Source organism: Octopus bimaculoides, chromosome 9, assembly GCF_001194135.2.
Source record: "Octopus bimaculoides isolate UCB-OBI-ISO-001 chromosome 9, ASM119413v2, whole genome shotgun sequence".
In the NCBI taxonomy this organism is placed as follows: Eukaryota; Metazoa; Mollusca; class Cephalopoda; order Octopoda; family Octopodidae; genus Octopus; species Octopus bimaculoides.
In genome coordinates, this window is record NC_068989.1 from 38,454,918 (window position 1) to 38,471,129 (window position 16,212).

Consider the following 16,212-nt stretch of genomic DNA (forward strand, 5'->3'; position numbering starts at 1 on the left):
GATGACGATGACGATGATGATTCTACTCTGTCCCTTCTAATACCCATTGAATAAGTAACATGATGTTATAATCACTCTAGAGAGTCTTCATACATTTGTCTTTTCCTTTTTAGAGATATCTGGCAAGGCATTGTAGAATTCTTAATGCAAGCCAATTTAAATTTTCATTCTAGTAGGTTCTGATTTCAAATTCTCCTGATGTTCAACCTTTTGCGGTCAGTAGTAGTATAAAAGCTAGTAAAACACTGGTGCTGACTTGGTTGAATGTGAAAGAAATTCTAAAAAAAAAAAAAAAAAATGTGAAAAAGCAGAACAAATTGATATTCATTTACACCACTACAAACATTCATCAAACTCAACTACATGGACACACAGAGACATTGAATGTATTGAGCATGTATGTGTGTCCTTCACTGTGTGTTTAGTATATTGTAGATCATTTTATAGTTAGTATAATTTTAGATATATGTATATATGTGCATGTATAGCAGATCAGTAATCCAAAAGTGTAAAGCACTTTCTCACTATATCTTTTTCAGATTATTCAGAGATTCAGTTTCAGTTAACAGAGCAGAATAAAGGTGGATTTTTGGCTATATATATATATCTGTTTGTGAAGTTTTTGTGTTTGTATTTGTTTATTTCATGTTGTTTTTGTTGTAGTAGTATTTATTAAAAGAAATCAATGAAAGTAGTCTTCTATAGTATAGCAATTATATTGTATTACGTGTGATGTTGTCTGTTTTGTTTATATATTCACTGTTTACAATTAAGATATATTATTGTTTTTATTTAGCCCTAGGTCAACCCTGATTGTGTAGACTCTTAAATAAAAGCTTTCTAGCAATAGCCATCCTGTCATATTTTTAGGAATAGTGTATTTCTGACTACAGTATTTCAATGTGTCTTTTGAAGATTTCTGTGGTGTATATTGAAGGATATTTAACAGTTAATTATAAAGGTTGTGCATTTGTGTAGATACTTCCTCATTTGATCAAATGAAAATATTGTGTTATGTATCTTGTAACAACCTGAAGAAAATTAAACTAATTTTAACAATAACAAAATACTATAATATTACCTCTGACAATAAACATTAAACATATTAACAGCTGTTGTTCTTTATTGGATATCAACTGTTAATATTTGTAATAATTTTTTGTTGCATTATTAACTGAACTCAGAATTTATGAACTAATCATGGTAATATAATACCATGTCTTAACTAAATTACTTTCCACATATACTGGTTGTCACCAAATCTTACCCAGAAATTCTAATGAAACTCACAACTTTTATCTCAGAGTGACACATTGTTGAACATTTGTAATGCATATAAATTAAATGTTAAATACACAGAACAGTGTTTTTTCAATACAGATTTGAGTAAAGGTTAGTGCTGCTCAATTACTTTTCCCTATCTTTGTTCTAATCATAATTATTATGTAAATTCCCATATGTTCATAATGGTTTTATTAATGTGTTTTACATTTTAAAATACAAATTCCACATTTAAATCTATGTCAGTGGAAATATGTTAGCAGGCTATGATTGATTTGTTCAAGTGTCCCTTTATTATACACATCTACTGATACAAAATCTACTGATACAACACAAATACCTGTATATTTACACACAATTGCATACTAAAAATACAACTAGACACATGTAACTGCTAAAACCACTGCAACAATATTTAAACCTCTCCTAGTTCATAACCTCTAAAGGAGGAAAACTCATTGGATAATGGAAAATAAGAGATGTATGGAAAAAAAGTTAAGGGTGATCATGGTTAATATATCTTTGACAGGGGCTGAATTACTACTAAATGTACAACTACATAAATACAAACACACAAGCAGCACATACCATGTGAAACTATCTATACATAATTGACTATGTTTTTACCAACTCTAGAAATATGAAAGGCAAAGTTGACCTTAGCAGGATTTGAACTCAGAATGTAAAGTGTCAGGAAAATAAAACTGCAATGTATTTTGAACAACACATTAATGATTCTACCAAATAATTTGCAAGTAGTTTCACAAAGTATAGAGTACTCAATACTTATATAGAGTACAGTTATTGATCAATAGTGGTGAAAGCTGAATACTTGTCCATAATTTAAAACTTTACAGTGGCTTCGAGCTTCATTCATAAAGGCAATTAGTTGTATTACTAATTATTAAGGAATTTTATTGAAAAAAATTTTAAAAAACATTTAGTAATTTTGATTAATTAAAATTTCTTTGCTTACTAAATCAAGTATGCTAGGGCTCACTTTATATGATATACCCTTCTTATATCAATTTTTCCATACTGGTGTATGTTGGATGATCTTGTTGCCAATCCTTTCAGCTGTGACTCACAAAACGCAGAGAAAGAATGAACCTATTCAACAACCCATGCTCAAATACATTCACACACATGTGTATATATACATATATGTGTCTGTGTGTATGAACACACACACATACACACGAATACATGCATATATTGATATTTCTACATTTAGCCTGCCAGTCAAGGACCTTTCTTCAATAAAAATTATATCGCTGTTCTTTAAACCCTGGTCAGCTCCAAATAAGTAGATTTGCGTACAAAAGTTTTCAAACTGTAGCCATCCTGTCATATTTTTAGGAACTGTTTTTAGAATAATAGTATTTCAATGCGTTGATATAAAAAAATATTGTATATTAAAGGAAACTTAGTGGCTAATTGTAACAAGCTGTATTCTGGTGTGAAAGCTTCCCTACCTGCTAAAATGAAAATATTGTGTTTTATTGTAACAAGTTATTACCCCCCACGAAAAAAGTGAAACCAATTTTGACAATAAGATAAATAAACCAGTCGTCCTCTGACAATAAACATTAAGAATCTTAACAGCTGTTGTGCATTATTGGACACCAGCTGTTAATATTAATAATCATTATGGCCACACACTTTGTATTACCTGAACCAAAGTGACTGTGAACTAGTTAGAGTTCATGTGCAAACTCAATCACTAATAGTAAGTGTTGGTTGTTATCAAATCTTCCCAGTGAATTCTAAGGAAACCCACAGCATTTATCCCAAAGTGCCACATTGTTGAACAATTGTAATGAATATGAATTCGATGTTAAACAACCAGGTCATTTTTTTTTTAATGCAGTTTCGATCAAAGGCAAGTGCAGCTCTGCTACTTTTCCTCCATTTTCGTTTTTATTATTTTCATTGTAATCATAACTATTATGTAAATTCCAATATATTTTTAATGGTTTTTTTTTTTACTGTATTTTAGATCCTTAGATATTGATGCCACACTTTAGCTTCCATCAGAGAAAACATGTCAGTGGAATATGATTTGTTATTCCTCTATTACATACACCTCTTCCTGTAGAATACTTAGACATGCTTCTACACATACACTCTTGCACACACACAAACACAAACAGTTGTACTGATTCACTAATACATACATTACACATATATAAAACTACACTCAAACACATAAACTAATACAATAGTTAAGGGCTACAGAAGTGGTACCTAAATCTCCCTCAGTTCACAATCTAAAATTTTACATATATGACCTATTAGTAGATATTGGAGTCCTAGATACATCATGTAGGGAAAAAGTAGGCTGGTCATGATTATTGCATCATTGTGGTTAGTATGATCACACATATACAAACACACAAGTAGTAGATACATGCATGAACATGTAGCTAACTATATATAACATCAATAAGAAACACACACATACACACACACATTTTGCTACATTTAGCCTGCTCTCAAACAATGGTTTTTGACTCTTTCACTAGCAGAATTTCCTTTTTATTTAAATAAACTTTTCAATAAAATCCAGGCTTTTGGAAGGTTTGTTTACTCTGCAAATTTTTGACTTCAGCTTACAAATCATCTGTCCTATCTTCATGGACTCCCAGGGTTTCCTTGACCTCCAGGTAGAATACCACTACTCAATAGTGATGCATACATATTAACAGATCTTAGAAAATGAATGTCATTCTAATCATATCTGCATTGTCCAGAAGGATAATTTGAGGAGATTTTAAGTAGAGCTGTATAAACTATATTGCATTTCTATTTCTTTGGACATTTCATTATTGTCATTATCATTATTATATGTTTGCCTTTAGCTTTGTATTTGTACAAGTTGACTCCAAGTCTCACCCAGAGACCTCAAGAGACAACAAGTTAGAAGTTAGTGTTATGCCTCGGGTATCATGTATTTAATTTTGCACATAGTATTGTTCTAGAGAATGTTTAAGAAAACAGAGGAAAATTATAAGTTTGTTTTAAAATTTGAGATTACATAGACAGTATTTTACGTTGGATATGAGCAGTTCCCATGAGCACTATCTTTTAAATTTCTGCCATCTTGGAGTTTCCTGGTATCTGAGCTAGGTAGCAATCAGTCCCTTTTGCTATCATTCTTAGGGCACCTATGACAACAGGTATTGTTTTAGTCTTGAGGTTCCTCATTTTGCCAATTTCTATTTCAAGATCTTTATACTTGCTCAGGTTTTGATTGTTCTTGACAAATACATTTATATCGATTTGGACAGTCATATCAATGAGGAGGCATGATTTTTGCTGAAGTCTTTCAATATAATGTCTGGCCTATTTGCACCCATCTTTCTGTCAGTTTGAATGGTGAAGTTTCCAAGGAGTGAGATGTGATCCTTTTCAAGCACTGGAGGTGGTTTGTGTTCCCACCAATTTTTATCATGGGGCAGGTCCAGGTTTTTGCAAATTACCCAGCGAATGTATTGTGCTGCTCTGTAGGTGCAGACTGCACATGGAGACAACATGATCAATGGTTTCATTTTGTTGTTGACATACATGACATGTTGAGCAGCTGTCATTCTTTAATATGCTGGCCTGGTAGTTCTTTGTAGGTAGGCATTGATCTTGGGCTATGATAAACCCCTCTGTTTCTGATTTCAAGCCAGAGGCCATTAGCCATTGATGGGTAAGGGCTTAGTCACTATCTGCATTATTCGCTCTCTTTGGGTATTTGCCATTGAGAGGTTTTCCATGCCATTTATCAGTCATAATATCTAAGACAGCAATTTTAGCACGGGTTTTCAAGCACTTAGATTTTTCTGTGCTTGTTTCTAGTACGTCTAATTCTGGAATTTGTTGTATTTGGAATTCACTTAGCTATTCCTTTGCTTGTTTTGTTACTGAGTATGATGATTTCTTGTTTTCAAGCTTTTATACAAGTTTTAACATCCAGTCATCAGAGTATTTCAGGTAGGTGTCCAGGCCAATTGTGGCAATCTTTATTGTTAATTCCAGTTGTAAAAGTCCACGGCCTCTCTCTTTTCTTGGCAGATAAAGTCATTCTATATCTGCCTTATGGTGGTGCATTCTCTACATTGTCAACAATTTTCATATTTTTCTGTCAAGATAACATATTTCAGTAATTGATCAGTTAATGATATTGAAACTGTAAGTCATGACTGGTATGGCTAAAGTATTGATCGCTTTGATTCTGTTTCATGCATTCAGCTCTGTCTTGAGTATTGCCTTTACCCTGCGATAACATTTTCTGATCCTTTCCCTCATCACTGAATGTTTGATTCCATCCCCTAGGTATTTGTAGCTCTCTGCTGGTTCTAATTCCTTTATGACATTCTGCTAGTCAAGATTAACATTGGATGTTTCTGTCATTTTCCCTTTGATAAAAGTAGCTTTTGCATATTTATCAAGGTCAAATTGCATCCTGTTGTCCTCACTGAATCGTTTAGCAATTACTAGTGAGCCCAGTAGTTGTTGGTCATTTTTTGCAAAGAGCTTTAAATCATCCATGTAAATGAGGTGATTTATACTTTTATCAAACATTTTATAACTGTATTGTACATCATTGAGCAATTTCGAGAGAGGCATTAAGGCTAGACAAAAGAAGAGTGATGATAGAGAGTCACCCTGGAAAATGCCACATGAAATTCTTAGATCTCCAGCATTAAGAGGTTCATTGTTACTGTTCAAAGTCAGTGTGGTTCTCCATGATCTCATACTTACAGACAAGAAGTTTTGCAGAGTAGGTGCTATTTGATAAATTTCCAAATATTTCTTAATCCAGCTATTGTTATTATTATTTTTATTATTATTAAGGCAGCAAGCTGGAAAAATTGTTAGCACACTGGGAAAAATGCATAGGAGCATTTTGAACGTCCTTACATTCTGAGTTCAAATTCTGCTGAGGTCAACTTTGCCTTTCTTCCTTTCGGAGTCATTGAAATAAGTACCAGTTGATCACTGGGGTTGATGTAATCAACTAGCCCCTCACCCAAATTTGAAGCTTTGTGTCTTTAGTAGAAATGATTATTATTATTATTTCTTCTTTCAATTTTCTTTCCATTTCTTGCTGAGTATTTTTCCAACACCTAGTACAAAAAACAGACTATATATTGATAGGCCATTGAAATAAACACAGCAGATTGTTCAGTTACAAAATCAATTGAAATTAACAAAAATCATCATCATCACCAAAAAGTCATTAGCAAAATTAGAAATATTTTGGATTAAAGGAGTTACCTTATGTAACTTAGTCTCTTTGCCTTTGGACTATAAGACTTTCTTAAGTGGATATTATAAGAACCAGTGTAGTATTCAAGTCAAGTTAATTGTGTAACCTGAAATTTTGAAGAAGCAGGTTAATCAGTTAAATTGATACCAGTACTTGATTAGTACCTTATTTTCTAACCCAGGAGAGCTGAGAGGCAAAGTTATCCTTGACTAGATTTGAAATGAGATTGTAAAACCCTGGAACAAATACTACAAGACATTTATTCCTATATTGCTAATTCACTGCTATCCTGCTAATTTGCTGCCCCTCTAATAATTTTTTTGCATAGTTCCAAGAGTAGCAATTTGGGAGGAGTAAAGTGAGTTATATAGGCCCCAGTAAATAGTGATAATGTTCAATTAATTTATCCATTATCTATTTTAATATTCTTGTATTGATTTAAACTGTAATAAAGGTGGTGAGTTGTAGAAACTGGGTAAAGTGTTTGGTTTTGTTCTTTTATATACTGTATTTACCAGCATAAAAGTTACGTATTTAAAAAAAAATTCTTTATGTATAAACAAAAGAAAAATGGTCTTGCATCTAATGCAACTGTATTACAGATGGGAGACCTGGCTCCATAGACTAGGGAGCTGGATGAGCTTAATACTACGAGATACAATAATTGTTACTAATTAAATACTATTGAAAACATGCCAAAACAACACAGTCTGTTAGCACGAATTTACGAAAAATTGCTTAAGGTATGTCAATAGTTATATGGGAAAGGCACATCATCTCATTAGACCTCCTTCCTCAACATACATAACCCACACCTGTTATATATCTTACATTATTTAATGATTATTATTTACCTTAAGTCTGTTACCATTAAGTAAGTTTTTAATTATCTGAATGAAAAATTCTAGAAAGAAGAATGAAATGTTAAATTTTCATCCACCTGTCAGCTGTTTCCAATGAGTGGATGACAGCAAAACCATAATGGGGTGTACAAAACTGGTGGTTGATCGCAGTGACACAAAATATCAATCAGAAATATAAGTTTTACATCCAGTACAGCAATTCTCTTGACCAAATTATAAACAACTACACAGTTGATCTGAAAGATGATAATGTTGAAATATTGTACACACAGAATGTATTTTATTTATGATAAATTTATGGTTTCATACATTACTCCAATGTTCTTTAACAATGTGTTATTTACATTTTCCCCTTACATCTCTTTAAGAAAGCTTTCAGTAAGTGTGTAATGAAACCTACTCAATATGTTTTTCCTCATATATAATTGTAAAATAGGGATTCTTTCTGCAAGAACGCATTTTATATGCTGGCAAATATGATATATAAGTTCAAATTTTACCATGACAGATTACGTTTTTTTTTATTTTCTGTAGATTCATTAAGTAAATAACCATTTATATAATGCATGAATTTCTGCATCATCTTATGGTAAACAGCACACCTAGATGTCTTAATGTTCAAAACATTTTTGGATATTTAGATTAAAAATATTTTTATATTTTAATAGATTTTCCTGATTATACATCAATTTATGCGTATTATTTTCTTTTATATTTTTTCCTAGAGATTATTGCTCATTGATGTCCATTGGGAGTAATATATGTCAGGAGACAACCTTTTGTCTGACAGTCCTTTAGAAATATCAAATAATGTCATTATGTCTCTGTGAGAGAGAAGCAGCCTATCCTGTAGTACTTAGTGGGGCTTAGCATATGTTAAACAGCTTTGATGCATGCATGCACGCACACATATATGTACAAATAGTACTGCACTAAATGACTTTTAAATATATTATCATATAGGAAATTTTCTATTACTGTTTTTATGTGTCTTCATACAATATTTATCAATAATATGCTTTAATATATTTACTGAAGTGCACTAAATGCTACTGGGATTGTTGTTCTGTGACAATTCAGAAATGTTAATTTCCAATTCTTTGTACATGACTCTTTGATCAAATTACTTTGTTCAGATTTTATGATATTAAAAAAACCAGGACAGTTTTTTTCTTTTCTTCTTAGTTCTTTAATATGGTCACTCTATTGTATCTAATTTTATATTCCACTAAATTTCTTTCACCCAGTCCTTTCTTTGTTGAAATTCCTGTCAGAACCATCAATACCTTGTCTTGTCTTGAGAATTGCCATTAATTTTTGTATGAAAATGTCATTCCACAAGTTTTCTTTTACAGCTCTTTGTATAATTTTACTGCTTTTTACTACTGTTCAAGAATTTTCACCACAAATGTTTCTTAGGGTCAAATGTCTCTTGATTTCTCTAGCCGGTTTCATCTTCGAAGTGAATGTTATTTTCTATAGCTGTGTGGTTAAGAAGTTCACTTTGCAACCACATTGTTTTGGATTCAGTTCTACCATATAGCACCTTAAGCAAGTATCTTCTACTATTGCCCTGAGCCTACTAATGCCTTGTGAATGGAATTAGTTGACTGAAAGTATATGGAAGCCCATCATATGTGTGTGTGTGTGTGTATATATATATCTTCATGTAAGTGTGTATATGAGCACTATTGTTGAGATAAAAACAACTTGACTTTTGTTTTTGAAGAAATGAAATATTTAAAAAAATCACTTACTTGTGAAACAGGTAACAGTTTGCAACCAGAAGGGCCTCCATCTGTGAAATGCTGCTTAAATAACTCACTGTCCAGCCTAGCATGGAAAAATGAACATTAAATGGACAAATGAATTTATATTGGACCAGTAGTTGTTTTCATCCTATATTATAGAGCAACTTCTCATGTTATTTTAAAATCTGTGAGTAGTATCTGTCATGTACTGGGCAGGTATATGATGGCACTTTGGGAATGCTTACTCTCATATCTATTCTAATTTAGCCATACATCCTCTGCCATTTGTGTAAAGCATTTCTATTTAAACATGCCAATAACACGTTTATGTCCATTTAGTTATGTTTTTCACTACTGCAGCTTATCCATTAGACTTTGTATCATTTATAAGTCTCTCTTTGTAGGCTCCATCTATTCTACGTTGTTGTGGAACTTATTTCATTGTTTCTGGTGTTATTTTAGATTTTGTGTTTACTGTATCTTCAAACAAAAATCGAGTATAAGATGCATCAGATGTAGTGTGCAAGAGAGAACATTGTGCTAATATGGCCATGTGTAAAGAAGTGAAAATCTTTAACTGTGGAGGGAACCTGTGGAAGGGGTAGACCAGGAAGTCATGGGATGAGGTGGTGAAATGTGACCTTTGGATGTTGAGTCTCATGGTGGTGATGACAAGTGAACAAGACCTTTGGCAATTTGCTGTGCTTGAGAAGACATGTCAAACCAAGTTAAATCATAGTCATGATTTAACTTGTGCTGGTGACACATAAGAGGCCTCAGACACTAAATGATGATGATGTGCCAACTATATTTTGTGGGGGTTATGTTATTTTATTAATGAGTGTTTTGTGTTTCATGTGTTATAGAAGTCAGGTAGTGTATTATGTATTATGTCATTGGTGATGAATATATATATATGATAGTGTGTTGTATTATTTATTGGATGGTGATTGAGTAAAGAATGTGCTTGTTTCATAGAGTATGTATTTTGAAGGTTGTTCAGAAAGCATACTGTATTTGTTGCGTTATTGAATTGTATCTTGCACGTGGGAAGTTCTTATTAATATTGTTTTTATTATTACTCGTAATATATGTGCTTTGGGTAACAGTATATTTTGTGTAGCTTTTTTATGGTTTAAATAATTTTATGATATCAGTGGCCATATTCTTTCCTCGTTTTTTTTTGCTTTTAATTGCCCTATAACACCTGTTATTACAGAGATTATGTTTCCCAAACCTATATTGTAATTATTTCCAAGTCCTTCCACTTATGGAGTTCTGCTATTTATTTAAGATGATTTGTATCAGAATGAAATCATTTGTTTTCAAGTGATTTTCTTTTCTCTTTGTAGTTCTCAGCAATAAAGCTGGCTAGTTTATTGATACCTCTTAGTCAGTGTGTACAGCAATGTCTCACAGTGTCACTTCTTCATCGTCCCCATATTACTGTGTGGTGTGGATTTGAATCACCTATTTTCTCAGCTATTACTCTGTATTAAGCACAAATATGACGTGCTGATAATATTCAAGTGTATTTTTTCTCATTTGTTTTATAAAATTGTATCAAATGTTAATAATATTTTCCAGGCTATGTGTAATCTCTCTTACACAAATGCATTGCTCTCAATGTCTTTATTTAAGAATGTCTTTACAGGCTTCCTCTTGGTTATCTTTTTATGTTTCTTCATTGCAAGAGGGTTATCACCATCACCATTATAATTATTATTATAGTTGTTGTTGTCATTATTTTCATCATCATCATCATTATTATTATTATTATTATTATTATATGCTTCCACTGCACATTTGAGTGCATACAAGCATTGTCTTAATTATTCTATGGAATATGTGTAGTATGACATGCAGTGTGCTGTTTTCTTTAGTATTATAATTATTTGGTAGTAGATTGACTGAACAGTTAGTGATAGGAACCACGCCTACTGTATTTGTTCTGGCTCTTTGCATTCTGAGTTCAAACCCTGTTGCAGTTAACTTTGCCTGCCAACCTTTTGAGCTTGATAAAATTAAGTACTAGTCAGGTACTGAGGATGTTGTAATCAACTTATCACCTCCACCCAAAAGTGATGGTTTTTTCCCTAAATCAGAAATCGTCACATCATTATTCTCCTCCTCATCATCATGTATGTTTTCTACACTTTTATGCAATTTCTTACTGCATTTTTTGTTGCATTTCTGTCTTTTGGTGGTATAGAAGTGTTTTTGGAAACTATAACAACTTTGCTCTGTTGTGGGATTTGTTTTTTTTTGTTTTTTTTTTGTTGTTTTATCTATTGGGAATATTATGTCCAATGAGTTGTGTTATATGTTTTAGTGTCAATGGTGAATGTATTTGATGTATACTGTATGAGTCGTATTATATTAGTGGGTGGCAACTGTGCAGCATTTTCTTTATCAGTCATCATCATCATTTAACATCAGTTTTCCATGCTGGCATGGCTTGGACGGCTTGACTGGAACTGGAAAGGCCAGGGAGCACATCAGGTTTCACAGCCTATTTTGGTTTTGTTTCTATGACTGGATACCCATCCAAATGCCAATCACTCCAGAGAGTGTACCACTGCTTTTTTATGTGGCACTGTTACCAAGACCCACACCAATGCTTTTCACGTGGCACCTTGATTTCAGTGTTGTGTATATTGGTATCAATGCCATGTATATTGTGTACAGTGGTGCTATTTTACTGAATGGTGGTTGCATAGAGTATGTGTTGTGTTATATTGCTTGATGGTGTTCCATTGGGCATGTGTTGCGTGAGTTGTGTCAGTGGATGGTGATTATACAAGGTGTTTGTTGTGTTATATTGTTTGTTTGGGTTCCATGGAACATGTGTTTTATTATTGGTGGTAGTTGCCATCATTTAACGTCCTCTTTCCCTACTGGCATGTTGGTTTGATAGGGAAATGCTGAGCTGAAGGAGTGCATCAAGTTCCATTGTAATCTCAGGCATAATTTCTATGACTGGATGCCCTTTCTGATGCCAACCACTTTACATGGTGCTTTTTCTTCATGACACTGTTACTAGTGAGGCTGCCATGTAACTTGCAAGACAGCAAAGAAAAGAGGAAAAAGGAAATGGAAAAAGCTCACACTACTAAAAAGGAGTATTTTGGAAGGAAAGGTGTTAGTGGGTAGATGTATGCCAGGTGTTGAAAGACAAGCACAGATGTTTTGCTATAGAAGAGATACATGGCTATAGGAGATAAGAGGAATGTAGTGATAATGTGTTATATTGTTAGGTGGTATTCCATAAAACATGTGTGAGTTGCATTATTAATGCTGATTGTATAGCTGTGTGTTGCTGCATTGTTTAGCGATATTCTATAGGATGTGTGTTGAGTGAATTTTGTTATTTTATATGGTGGTGATTGTATAGGTATATGTGGCATGTCTATTTTAGTTGTCCTGTTAAACTGAAAATGTCTTGCATAGGATGTTGAGTGTGCCACATTGGGTTATTGTCTGGACTGTATAATGTTGTGAGACCTGATATAGATTGTATACTGTTATTTACATACAAAGTTGTTAGCAGTTCAAATATGCTTGAGGCATATTCGAACTTGTAAGAAAGCCATTTGAACTGGTAATGACTTTGTATTTATACAAATCACTGTTTAGCACTGTCATCCCATATTTTGTTTATAGTAAACTGCTGATTAATGTTACCAGTCATTGAACAATGACGGGAATATCATGAGAGAGACAATCTCTCTCACATCAGCTCACAGCAGTCTGGTTTCTGTGGCTGAAGAGGAGGTAACCACTCCAAAATGCATGCATCCCACAGTCTGGTTAGGTGGCACTGTGAGCTAGTTTGGTGTATTTACACCCATTTGTCTGCAGCAATAGATTTTCTTCATGACAAAACACAGTGAATAGATTTCTTACAAGTTTGAATATGCCTCAAGCATATTTGAATGGGTACCAACTTTGTATACATATCACTGCTTAGCACTGCTATTTATATATTTGTATATATTTATATATATACTGCTATTTATATATATTTTTTACACTACCTAGTGCTTCACTTATTAACAGTTCTATTTCAACTTACATACCCTGCACTTACATATTTTACTTTCCAGATCCTTCTACACTGACAGTTTCTCTACATCCTTCCAGTTGATATTTCAGAAAGGTTCACAATTTCTAGCCAAATATTGATATTTTTGTTCCCATGTTTGATTATTTTATCTCTGGATGGTATGCCTTGATCTCCTTCACAGTCTGGATAAGTCTGTCCCCAATGATTATGAACAATTTCTTTTCATATACATTGTCAGCTACCTATTTATACCATTTACCAGTTGCTCCATCAGAGAACTTACATATTGCCCACAAGATAAAGCTACTGGTTCAGTCATATTTGTGAAGTTACTCAAACTTGGCAAAAATTGGGTAGTCACAAGTAATATGGTTAGTTATCTCATTGAGCTGGTAGTCTATACTTGTTAGGGTAAAGGCAAGGCATTGGTTCTGTGCTGCTAAAATTAGATGTTTTGCCTTAGTCTGATTTCCTTTTATTTCATGGTCAATGTACACAGAAATTTTCTATTGTATAGTTACTTCTTTCATATTGGATCTGGATTGCTATATTGTTATATTCATACCATGTGTTTGTGTGCGTGTGTGTGTGTGTGTGTGTGTGTGAGAGAAATGTTCCAAATTACTTGGAGATTTTCTTGTTGAAAAATCAACCAGCCATATTGTACTCATATTACCATAAGCTATCAACAACTAGATTTTTTTTTTTCATCTTAGCTATAGAACACATATATATAGAATTTGCATTTATTTTGACCCTTTGCAACTGGAATGAATCTCACTTTTTATCAAATTTAATCAAATTTCTGATGTTGGACTCAAACTTTGTAATCTTAAACTCTGAAAAAAAATTACTTTTCTGACCCTTTTCTTTCATGGCTTCAGCTTGATTACCGTCAACTTCATTGATTTGAAGGCATTTGCTTGTAATCTCCTCTTGATTTCGCTCCTTCATGATTATAATTAAGGAATCCTCATTGCTGAATTTTCCATCTTTTGAAAGTTGCTCTCACATAATTTCCATACCAAATGATATTCTCATAAAATCACTAAACCTTTCTATAATCTCAGAATTAAATTATTGAGTCAAATTCAATAATTAATTAAGGAGTCAACATCTAAATGCAGAGCTGGTTCACTGAAGAGCAAATTTCACTGAGAGCCAACAAAATGGATAGAGCTTTTAATAAGTAACCTTGGAAAATATTGCATAAGTATTCTGTATGACTATATATATATATATATATATATATATATATATATATATATATATATATATATATATATATAATGAATAAAATTCTGTTCCACATATTCATGATGATTTGTAAGAATCTTTTGAAAGCTGAACAAATTTTATAGAATTCAAGAACATCCAAGATTCATGAATTGGTTGGTTTTACATATATTCGCTTGAGATTTTTACTACACAATCAAGTATCTCTATATTTTTAGGGTGTATGTAAAATCATAATCTACTGACCCAAAAGACAACAGTTCAGGTAGTTTAGCCTGGAGATTTTTGTACCAGGCATTGCCAAATGCTTTGTTAATTTCAAATGTAACACAACATTGTTAATGCTTAACATCTCAAAAGCAAGGGAACATTAATGGGCGGTATAGAGAACAACTTTCCAAGTAGATCAGACTATGGAATACATACTTGTAGTTACTGTGAGGGAAGAAGAACCAAGAGTGTTGGAAGTGGTTGTTGACAGCTATACACATCCCCTTTCGGATATTAAATGGGAGCAGTATAGGTCAGTAGTTAGCAGTATTGGAAAGGTTGCTCTTCTTGGGGGATGGCATATATTTTAAAGATTAGGATAGCTTCTTGTAAAGAGAACAAGGTCGATAGTTTAGGCAGGTATAAAGGATAATTCTAGGTATATATTTTGATACCAAATATATAATAAAGGTAACATTGTCAAGGCTGATAACTTTGTTGATTTGAAGTAAACTGTTGTGTTTTCACATTTGGTTTATATGTAAAATGTTGGAGAAAATTAGTGGATTGATAAAGGAAAATGTTACTGAGTGTTGTTGGGTAATGAGCAGTATGAAACTGGATATTAATTTGACACCAAATATAGAAGCATACTGATTGTGGAGCTATCAGAGTTGATGTGTATTAGTTGGGTTGAAAATTCCAAAACATCAGTAAAAATGGGCTTGGCAAGGAACCAAAAATACATAGTTGTGAGTGAAAGCCATTCTATTTGTATGGATGTGGGCTTTTCTCTAGATGTAGAGCTTTTGTAGTACTTTTACCTATAAGAAATATGGAGGTTTTTGAAGTGTGAGATTCTGTAATGTGTGGGATGTAACAAGGCATACATAAAAGGATGGTTTCAGTCATTTTGGAAGATTCAACAGTAGAGCCTATTTGCTGGCACAATTAGCATAAAGATATGGGAGCTCCATCTAGTGAGATGACATGAAGAACCATTGGTTGAGTAATGTAATGTTGATTACACCACTGATAGGTTATGGTTGGTCGTGATTAGGACATAGTTTGAAGGTTTGATAAGTGCAGGAATGGTGAATTCATAGCAATAAACTGGTGTGCAGTTTTGGCAATGCTATCTGGGTTGTTTTTATATATCGTCAAAGCATTATCCTAACTGTAGAATCAGAACTCAATTGTCAGTCTCAGTTGAGCTTTGTAGTGAATCAACAAGTGTTGGGAGCTGAATTATTTTGAGACTTTGAACTTTGAAGAAGATAATGTTTAGGATTATATATATATATATATACACAATTAAACCTTGGGAGAGGCATTATGCCGGTAATAAACACACGCACTGGTTCAGTCCTTTATTAATTTATGTAGTTTTTTGTTAAATTATTTCATTGCACTCTTGCAATCTCTTCAGTAACTTGCTATGAATTCACCATTCCTGCACTTATCAAACCTTCAAACTATGTCCTAATCACGACCAACCATAACCTATCAGTGGTGTAATCAACATTACATTACTCTACCAATGGT

General features: G+C 33.0%; 1 protein-coding gene across 1 annotated transcript in view; it reads left to right on the forward strand.

Moving 5' to 3' along the window:
- Positions 1–16,212, forward strand: part of LOC106869101 (endoplasmic reticulum aminopeptidase 1) — a 1,169,084-nt gene that overhangs the window by 224,183 nt on the left and 928,689 nt on the right. Inside the window, exon 2 of the mRNA XM_052970645.1 lies at positions 540–581. The gene's annotated coding sequence lies outside the window, so the exon portion shown is untranslated. The remainder of the gene's footprint in view (positions 1–539; positions 582–16,212) is intronic.